Raw genomic sequence first — 10,000 nt, 5'->3', positions numbered from 1 at the left:
TCGCACCAAGACTGGGCGGTTAGGACGAACGGTTGGGAATGACCCAAAGGGCACGAGTTGTCAAGAGTCATGAGTGTTCAAAGGTTGCGAGTTGCCAAAGGGTGTCAGGGACCAAAAGGTACGAGTTACCAAAGGTTGCGAACATCAAAAGGTACGAGGACCAAGAGGCACGATTGGCCAAAGGGTGCATGTTCCAAACGGTGTCTTTCGGGACAAGTTAGGACCGATCCTTATGGATCAGCCTATGGCTTGTCTAGTGAATACAAGGTCACGGTTTGTCTAAGCCAAGGTAGAGTCGCAAGGTCTGACCGGTTGCTAAGCCTTCCGGATTAGGCTTGAGGCTTACTCGGCCGATTGGATCCAGGCCTAAGGCCGGATCAGGTAAGGGAGTCCGTTGGGCCATTGAGCCGGACTCCATTGACCGGTCGCACCTAGATTCTATCCGGATAGACGGATTGGTCTTTGGGAACGATCCGGATCTGTTCGTGTGTTCTGTTATCTATTCTGGACTATCTATCTGATTCTAAGTCAAGGGGTGGTTGGTTGTATGACTTAGGATACGGTAGGTAGGTCCATACGTTTTTGTGATTATGTTGACTGAGGTTTATCTAAGTTCTAGGAACCAAGCCAAGCATGGTAGAATCAATCCGTTCTATTCTCGGTTATGATTAATGCTTATCTGGTTGTGGTTTCAGGAACTAAGGATGGTTCTGGTCAAGCCAAGGAGCCGTGAAGGCTCGGTCAGTGAGAGGCTGTGTAACGTGTGGTTAGATGATACTAGGGATGAACTAGTGATTGTCTACGAGACTGTTAAGAAGTTGTGTATTGAATCTCATGTTTCTAAGTAATACAAAGTTTATACATTGTTATTCCGCTGTGCAAATCTGTTCCTTTGTTTATGAACCTCATATTCGAATATGACTTAGTAACTAATAGACATCAAAATGGATCAAACGAGCAAAGAAATTAATAAGTAAGCCTGCGGACTCCATCAGGTCGAGAGGCCAGGGTTCGGGTCTTACAAGTTGGTATCAGAGCATGCTTGATTCTAGGATAGTTGGGTTAGGCAGTCCACACACACACACGCAGCCAGCTGATTAGGTCTCACGGTGAGGTTTGATTGCTTAGTCTAGGGATTGTTTTGTTTTGTTTATGTTAGTGTGTTCGTATTAACATTGTCTAAATCCTTAGGCTGGAAAAAGCAGATCGGGAAAGTCCCGAAAGAGTAAGAAAACAGCCGGTCAGTCTAGTCAAGCGGCCATGGACGGGACCAATCTATCCGGATTGCAAACCGATCCGGCCGCAGCTGACACTAGAGACGTGTTGCCAACTGATCAGGCTAATCTTACGGGGACGCAACAGGATGGTCAGGAACATCGGGAGAGTGACGAGGAAGTGGAATCCTCGAACGCTAACCGCGATGGTGACCAGCATGAGAGAATGGCCGATGGAATGGCTAATGTGCCCACAACACTGTCCAAAGAGGACTTGTTAGAGGCCATGAAGGTAATGGGGACTCAGGTTGCGGCCATGGCGCAACTGTTCACGCCACTAGTGAACTCCTCGGTTGGTCAGGCTACGCCTGTGGCTACGACCACCCCCAACACCAATGGTCCAGTTGTGGAAACGGTCGAGGTGATCGAGATCGATCCACCGGAAAAGTCTGGAAAGAAGGTGGACTATCTGAGTCTGCTTCAACATTTATCCCGGTTGGGTACGAAGCATTTCTCCGGTAGCACCGACCCTATTGTGGCAGACGAGTGGAGGAGTAGGTTGGTCCGAAACTTTCAATCAACTCGCTGTCCAGTGGATTACAGACGCGACATTGCGGTTCACTTCCTGGAAGGGGACGCGCATAACTGGTGGCTTGCGGTGGACAAGCGCACCAATGGGAGTCTGGAAAGTTTTGCGGATTTTGAAGTTGAATTCAACCGCAAATACTTCCCTGCTGAGGCTTGGGATCGTCTGGAAGCTCAGTTTCTAGATTTGGCCCAAGGCCGCAGGACCGTACGGGAGTACGAAGAAGAATTCAACCGGCTCAGACGGTTTGTTGGAAGAGAGCTGGAGGACGAGGCAGTCCAGGTCCGTAGGTTCACCCGAGGCCTAAAGCCCGAACTGAAGACCCATTGCTCGATCCGCACTTTCAACACCGTCGGGGAACTGGTGGAACGGGTGGCTTTGCTAGAGTCTAACTTGGCTGAAGAAGCTAAGCTTAAGGCTAAGTCACAGTCTGGCCCGTCGGGCAAAACAAATGATAAAAAGAGGAAGTGGGACCAGGTGGACGGAGGTAAGACCTCTGGTGGCCGACCTACATGTCCCAAGTGTGGAAAGAATCATCCCGGTGAGTGCTGGAAGGCCATGGGGGCTTGTGTGCGATGTGGCAGCATGGATCACACGATCCAAAACTGCACTCGACCAAACCAATTCTCAGACCAGTCCAGTGGCAGCGGCTCCGTGACTTGCTTCCTATGTGGCAAGAGGGGACACTACAAGTCAGATTGTCCTAAGCTACAAGGAGGACAAGGGAAGGGCCGTGGAGACACAGGCAAGTCGACCCAGAGTAGGCCGACCACAACACCAAGGGTGTATGAGCTATCCCGGGACGACGGCGCTTCTGGATCGTTTGATTCGATCTCTGGTAATTCCTAAATTTTTCTTTTTACATTCAAGTAGAAATGCTTGGTATGGAACCTAGAATGTCTAGGGGATTCTGATGAGGGTCTCTATTAGGAACCCTCATGATTGGTGGTGTGGAAACCCACGTACTTTTCGACACAGGGGCTACACATAGTTTTGTGAGTCCGGGACTGGTCGGAAAGGGTCTGTTCTGTCTGGACGCTGGAGATAATTTTGGGATAGTGAGGGCGGCCGGAGGGCAAGCCATGAACTCGCTAGGTCTCATGTCAAATATCCCAGTGTCAATACAGGGAAAGGTATTCCCTGTGGATTTAGTCTGTGTCCACCTAAAGAATCACGAAGTGATCCTAGGTATGGACTGGTTGGGAAAGTATCGGGCCACTCTCGATTGCCATAAAGGTCGTGTGCAATTGGAGACTGGGCTTCGACCGATTCAGTACCAATGTCTGTGTCCGGCTCAAGAGAAAGTAGTGGTTTCAGCAGTTCGAGCGATTCGGATGTTGGAACAGGGTTGTCAGTCCTTTTTGGCTACAATTACAACTACAGAGCCGGGCAGTTCTGTCTGTCTGAAAGACCTTGCAGAGGATTCGTTGGTGTCGAAATTCCGAGATGTGTTCCAGGTACCTCAGGGTGTCCCCCCTGATAGGTCGGATCCATTTATGATTGAACTAGAGCCAGGGACAGCTCCGCTGTCCAAGAGTCCGTACCGGATGGCTCCGGCCGAGATGGCCGAGCTAAAGAAGCAATTGGAAGAATTGCTTGACAAGGGGTTCATACGGCCAAGTAGCTCCCCTTGGGGTGCACCAGTCCTCTTCGTGAGAAAGAAGGATGGTAGCATGCGTCTGTGCATCGACTATCGAGGGTTGAACAGGGTCACTGTGAAGAACAAGTACCCGTTGCCCAGGATAGACGAACTGTTGGATCAACTCAAAGGAGCCAAGTGGTTTTCCAAGATTGATTTGGCTTCAGGGTATCATCAGATCCCTATAGAGCCAAATGATATTAGGAAGACGGCATTTAGGACCAGGTACGGTCATTACGAGTTCGTAGTGATGCCGTTCGGTCTGACCAATGCACCTGCCGCTTTCATGAAAATGATGAACAGCGTGTTCCGAGATTTCTTGGATGAATTCGTGATCATCTTCATTGATGATATCCTAATTTATTCCAAGGATGAGGAATCTCATAAGAAACACTTGAGAGCCGTGCTGGAACGATTACGAGAACATAAACTCTATGCTAAACTCAGTAAATGTAGCTTTTGGCAGAAGAGTATTGGGTTCCTCGGCCATATTGTTTCCGATCAGGGCATCTCGGTGGATCCAGAGAAGATCAGGGCAATCAAGGATTGGCCCCGACCACGCAGTGCTACGGAAGTCAGAAGCTTCTTAGGGCTGGCAGGTTACTATAGGAAGTTTGTGAAAGGATTCGCAAGCTTGGCTCAGCCTATGACGCGGTTGACTGGGAAGGACGTTAAGTTCACATGGGCTGAAGAGTGTGAGGAATGTTTCTCCGCACTTAAGAACATGCTGACTAGCGCACCCGTCCTAGTACTTCCGGAGGCCGACCAACCATATGTGGTCTATACGGACGCGTCCATCACTGGACTAGGTTGCGTATTGACCCAGCATGGGAAAGTCATTGCTTATGCGTCCAGGCAATTGAGGAAACATGAGGGAAACTACCCCACCCATGATCTCGAAATGGCTGCGGTAGTATTCGCCTTAAAGATTTGGCGATCATACTTGTATGGCGCCAAAGTTCAGATACTTACGGACCATAAGAGTCTTAAGTATATATTCACCCAGCCTGAGTTAAACTTAAGGCAGAGGAGGTGGATGGAATTCGTAGCTGACTACGATTTGGACATCACCTACTATCCGGGAAAGGCTAATCTGGTAGCAGACGCTTTGAGCCGGAAGAGGGCTGATGTATCGGCCGAACGGGAGGCGGACGACCTGGACGGTATGGTCCGTGCTCTGCGGCTGAATGTGCTGACTACGACAACCGAAGCTTTGGGGTTGGAGGCGGTTAACCAAGCCGACCTGCTTACCCGAATCCGGTTAGCTCAAGGTCAGGACGAGAACCTGAATAAGGTTGCTCAGAATGATAGGACGGAGTACCAGATCGCAAGGGATGGTACCATCCTAGTAAACGGTCGGATCAGCGTTCCTAATGATAGGAGTCTAAAGGAAGAGATTATGAGGGAAGCTCATAAGTCCAGATTCTCGGTTCATCCTGGGGCGACCAAGATGTACCAGAACCTTAAGAAATTCTATCATTGGATCCGTATGAAGGCAGATGTAGCGGAATGGGTGGCCAAGTGTTCCACTTGCCAACTCATCAAAGCAGAACATCAGGTGCCTAGTGGGTTATTACAAAGCTTGCCTATTCCGGAATGGAAATGGGATCACATCACAATGGACTTTGTGACCGGGTTCCCTACCACGAGGAATAAGAAGGATGCGGTTTGGGTTGTGGTTGATCGCCTAACCAAATCAGCACACTTCCTGGCCATCAAGAAGTCGGACGGGGTAGATCAGATTGTACGTAAGTATATTGATGAGATCGTCCGTCTACATGGTGTGCCGGCAAGCATAGTCTCGGATAGGGATTCAAGGTTCACATCTTACTTCTGGAAGGCTTTCCAAAAGGCCTTAGGAACGAGGGTGAACATGAGTACAGCCTATCACCCACAGACGGATGGACAGTCTGAACGTACGATTCAGACATTGGAAGATATGTTGAGAGCATGTGTTCTCGACTGGGGTGATTCCTGGGAGAAACATCTACCTCTGGTAGAATTTGCTTACAACAATAGTTTCCATAGTAGTATTGGCATGTCGCCGTACGAAGCTCTGTATGGGCGTCCATGCAGGACACCCCTATGCTGGACCCAAGTTGGGGAACGCAGCATGATTGGTCCGGAGATTGTCGAAGAGACAACCGAAAAGATCAAGTTCTTGAGGGACAAGATGAGACAGGCACAAGAACGCCAAAAGAACTATGCAGATCGAAGAAGGAAAGATCTCGAGTTTCAAGTAGGTGATTTGGTGTATCTCAAAATGATTACCTTCAAAGGACGAGTCCGAATTTCCGGGAGACGGAAGTTAGACCCGAGATACTTGGGGCCGTTCAAGGTTATTGAAAGAGTTGGGATGGTGGCCTACAAGTTAGACTTGCCGGCCAAGATGGACGCATTTCATAATGTGTTCCACGTCTCCCAACTTCGGAAATGTTTGACGGACCAGGACATCGCTCTTCCTGCCATTCCAGACGATCTTGGTCAGAACTTAACCTTGGAAACGAGGCCAGTTCGAATCATAGATAGGATGGAAAAAGCAACAAGGAAGAAGACGGTCCAGATGGTCAAGGTCGTCTGGGACTGTAATGGTCAGGATATAATCACTTGGGAGACCGAAGCTAGAATGAAAGCAGAGTACCCAGAGTGGTTGGACCAGTTTGTTTCCGAGGAAGCATTCGATTCGGATTCGAGGACGAATCCATCCCAAGGGGGGGAGACTTGTCACGCCCCCAATCCTGAATAGGATTGTTGGGACGGCCATGGTTCGAGGAAACGTACAAGCCGGTCTTGAGACATCAAGGCAAGCGTTCCATGGTCGAGAAAGAAGGTTAAGGATATAAGGAAACTTAGACTTAACCTTATACGAGCTAGTGTTAGCTAGGACGAGTAAGACGGTAGCTAGGACAAAGTGGACGAGTAGCTTGGCCAGCTCAAGGAAGCTAGGAGCAGTTTACTCCAGCTCAGTCCCTACTAAGTCAGCTCCACTAGCTGGACAACTAGCTCACTCAGCTGAGGCAGCTGAGTGTCAGCTCATCTCAGCTAGACGGACTGTCCGGGCTTTAGGCCGATGGTCCGGGTCTGGGTCAGTGGCGGGCTGGGAGGTCCGGCCATGAGGCCATGGGCTGTTGGGTCCTTGGTCAGGGCTGTGGGCTGTGCCAGAAGGCCTAGGGCGTGGGTTGGGCTTGTGACCGACCCCAAACCCAATCAGAAAGGGCGAAGGGATGCAAGTGGCCGAAAGGGGACAACCTTGGCCGATGGTGCCCATTCGCTAGCAAGTCGTGCCTGTTCGTGGGGCAAGACTTACCCCCTCGTTCTCTATAAATATGGGGGCTCTCTGGTCGATTTCATTATCCAATTCCAGAGTAAAATACTCAGAGAAAAACGTAGAGAGAAAGAAAGAGAGAAAGAGAGAGTTCCGGCCAAGAGAAAGGCCGATTGTGGTGGTGTTGTGTTCCGGCGACTCTGATCGTTTGAGAACTAACCCCGGTCAAGAATGGGAGATCAAGACAAGGAGAAGAGCATGGAGAACCCAGACGTGGTTCACAAGGTATGTGATGGGCCGTGGCTCCATCAGACCGAACGGACGGTCCATGCGACCGCACGGCGGCTCTGGTCGGTTCCTAAGTCCCATCCGGCTCTCCTTATCTATTTCAATTCGTTTCTCTTCTCTTCTCTCTGGTTAAACACGAAGGGTTGTGTTGGTTGAGTCCAAGGGACACGTCCCTAGGCTTTGGCCGAACATAACTAGACCGCTAACCTTGACACGGGTCGGTTAGACGGATGATCCGATCGCACCAAGACTGGGCGGTTAGGACGAACGGTTGGGAATGACCCAAAGGGCACGAGTTGTCAAGAGTCATGAGTGTTCAAAGGTTGCGAGTTGCCAAAGGGTGTCAGGGACCAAAAGGTACGAGTTACCAAAGGTTGCGAACATCAAAAGGTACGAGGACCAAGAGGCACGATTGGCCAAAGGGTGCATGTTCCAAACGGTGTCTTTCGGGACAGGTTAGGACCGATCCTTATGGATCAGCCTATGGCTTGTCTAGTGAAGACAAGGTCACGGTTTGTCTAAGCCAAGGTAGAGTCGCAAGGTCTGACCGGTTGCTAAGCCTTCCGGATTAGGCTTGAGGCTTACTCGGCCGATTGGATCCAGGCCTAAGGCCGGATCAGGTAAGGGAGTCCGTTGGGCCATTGAGCCGGACTCCATTGGCCGGTCGCACCTAGATTCTATCCGGATAGACGGATTGGTCTTTGGGACGATCCGGATCTGTTCGTGTGTTCTGTTATCTATTCTGGACTATCTATCTGATTCTAAGTCAAGGGGTGGTGTTGTTGTATGACTTAGGATACGGTAGGTAGGTTCATACGTTTTGTGATTATGTTGACTGAGGTTTATCTAAGTTCTAGGAACCAAGCCAAGCATGGTAGAATCAATCCGTTCTATTCTCGGTTATGATTAATGCTTATCTGGTTGTGGTTTCAGGAACTAAGGATGGTTCTGGTCAAGCCAAGGAGCCGTGAAGGCTCGGTCAGTGAGAGGCTGTGTAACGTGTGGTTAGATGATGCTAGGGATGAACTAGTGATTGTCTATGAGACTGTTAAGAAGTTGTGTATTGAATCTCATGTTTCTAAGTAATACAAAGTTTATACATTGTTATTCCGCTGTGCAATCTGTTCCTTTGTTTATGAACCTCATATTCGAATATGACTTAGTAACTAATAGACATCAAAATGGATCAAACGAGCAAAGAAATTAATAAGTAAGCCTGCGGACTCCATCAGGTCGAGAGGCCAGGGTTCGGGTCTACACTCTGCCTTTCTACCTGCAGGGTCGTGCTCCGGCGCTTGTTACTTGAAGAAACTTAGAGTGCTCAACGCAAGCTTACGCCTCCGTCTACATTAGCATGGGACTAACATCATAGGATTCGATCCTATTGGTTGGCCTTCGGGATCGGAGTAGTAATTGATTAACAGGGGACCGTCGGGGGCATTCGTATTTCATAGTCAGAGGTGAAATTCTTGGATGTATGAAGACGAACACAATGCGGAAAGATCTGCCAAGGATGGTTTCATTAATCAAGCAACGAAAGTTGGCGGGCTCGAAGACGATCATGATTACCGTCCTAGTCTCAACCATAACGATGCGACAGGGATCAGCGGATGTTGCTTTAGGGACTCAGCTGGCAACTTATGAGAAATCAAAAGTTTTGGGTTTCCGGGGGAGTAGTTGGTCGCAAGCTGAAACTTAAAGGAAGTGACGGAAGGGCACCACCAGGAGTGGAGCCTGCGGGCTTAATTTGATCAACACGGGGAGGAAACTTACCAGGTCCGGACATAGTAAGGATTGACAGACTGAGCTCTTCTTGATTCTATGGGTGGTGGTGCATGGCCTTTTAGTTGGTGGAGCGATTGTCTGGTTAATTCGTTAACGAAGAGACCCTAGCCTGCTTAACTAGCTACGTGGAGGCATCCATCAGGCGTCTTCTTAGAGGGACTATGGCCGTTTAGGCAAGAAGTTTGAGGCAATAACAGGTCTGTGATGCCCTTAGATGAGTTCTGGGCCGCACGGCGCTACACTGAGTATTCAACGAGTTCACACCTTGGCCGACAGGCCGGGTAATCTTTGAAATTTTCATCGTGATGGGGATAGATCATTGCAATTGTTGGTCTTCAACGAGGAATTCCTAGTAAGCGCGAGTCATCAGCTCGCGTTGACTACGTTCCCTGCCCCTTTGTACACACCGCCCGTCGCTCCTACCGATGAATGATCCGGTGAAGTGTTCGGATCGCGGCGACGTGGGTGGTTCGCCGTCTGCGACGTCGCGGAGAAGTCCACTAAACCTTATCATTTAGAGAAGGAGAAGTCGTAACAAGGTTTTCCGTAGGTGAACCTGCGGAAGGATCATTGTCGTACCTGGAAAAAACCGAACGACCTGAGAGACGATGAACATTCACTCTCGGTAGGCCGGTTTCTTACTGTGCCTGTGATTCCGTGGTTATGCGTTCATCCTTGGCCAAGACTTCAGTTTTGGTTGGATCGTACCGCATAGCTTCGGATATCACCAAACCCCGGCACGAAAAGTGTCAAGGAAAATGCAACTAAACAGCCTGCTTTCGCCAACCCGGCGACGGTGTTTTGTCGGAAGCAGTGCTGCAATGTAAAGTCTAAAACGACTCTCGGCAACGGATATCTCGGCTCTCGCATCGATGAAGAACGTAGCAAAATGCGATACTTGGTGTGAATTGCATAATCCCGTGAACCATCGAGTCTTTGAACGCAAGTTGCGCCCCAAGCCTTCTGGCCGAGGGCACGTCTGCTGGGTGTCACAAATCGTCGTCCCCCCATCCTCTCGAGGATATGGGATGGAAGCTGATCTCCCGTGTGTTACCGCACGCGGTTGGCCAAAATCCGAGCTAAGGACGTCAGGAGCGTCTTGACATGCGGTGGTGAATTTAATTCTCGTATATAGTCAGACGTTCCGGTCCAAAAGCTTGATGACCCAAGTCCTCAACGCGACCCAGGTCAGGCGGGATCACCACGTGAGTTTAAGCATATCA

At 49.7% G+C, this 10,000-nt stretch overlaps 1 non-coding gene across 1 annotated transcript; it reads left to right on the top strand.

The window, feature by feature from the left end:
- The first annotated feature begins 9,614 nt into the window (after window positions 1–9,614).
- LOC125604928 lies at window positions 9,615–9,769 on the top strand. Its single transcript, XR_007336527.1, has one exon. It is a non-coding gene; the product is annotated as a 5.8S ribosomal RNA (ribosomal RNA).
- Window positions 9,770–10,000: the final 231 nt, after the last annotated feature.

This window comes from Brassica napus, unplaced genomic scaffold (genome assembly GCF_020379485.1).
Source record: "Brassica napus cultivar Da-Ae unplaced genomic scaffold, Da-Ae ScsIHWf_654;HRSCAF=961, whole genome shotgun sequence".
Classification (NCBI taxonomy): Eukaryota; Viridiplantae; Streptophyta; class Magnoliopsida; order Brassicales; family Brassicaceae; genus Brassica; species Brassica napus.
Note: the sequence above shows the minus strand (reverse complement) of the source record. Positions and strands in the feature narration are given on the sequence as shown.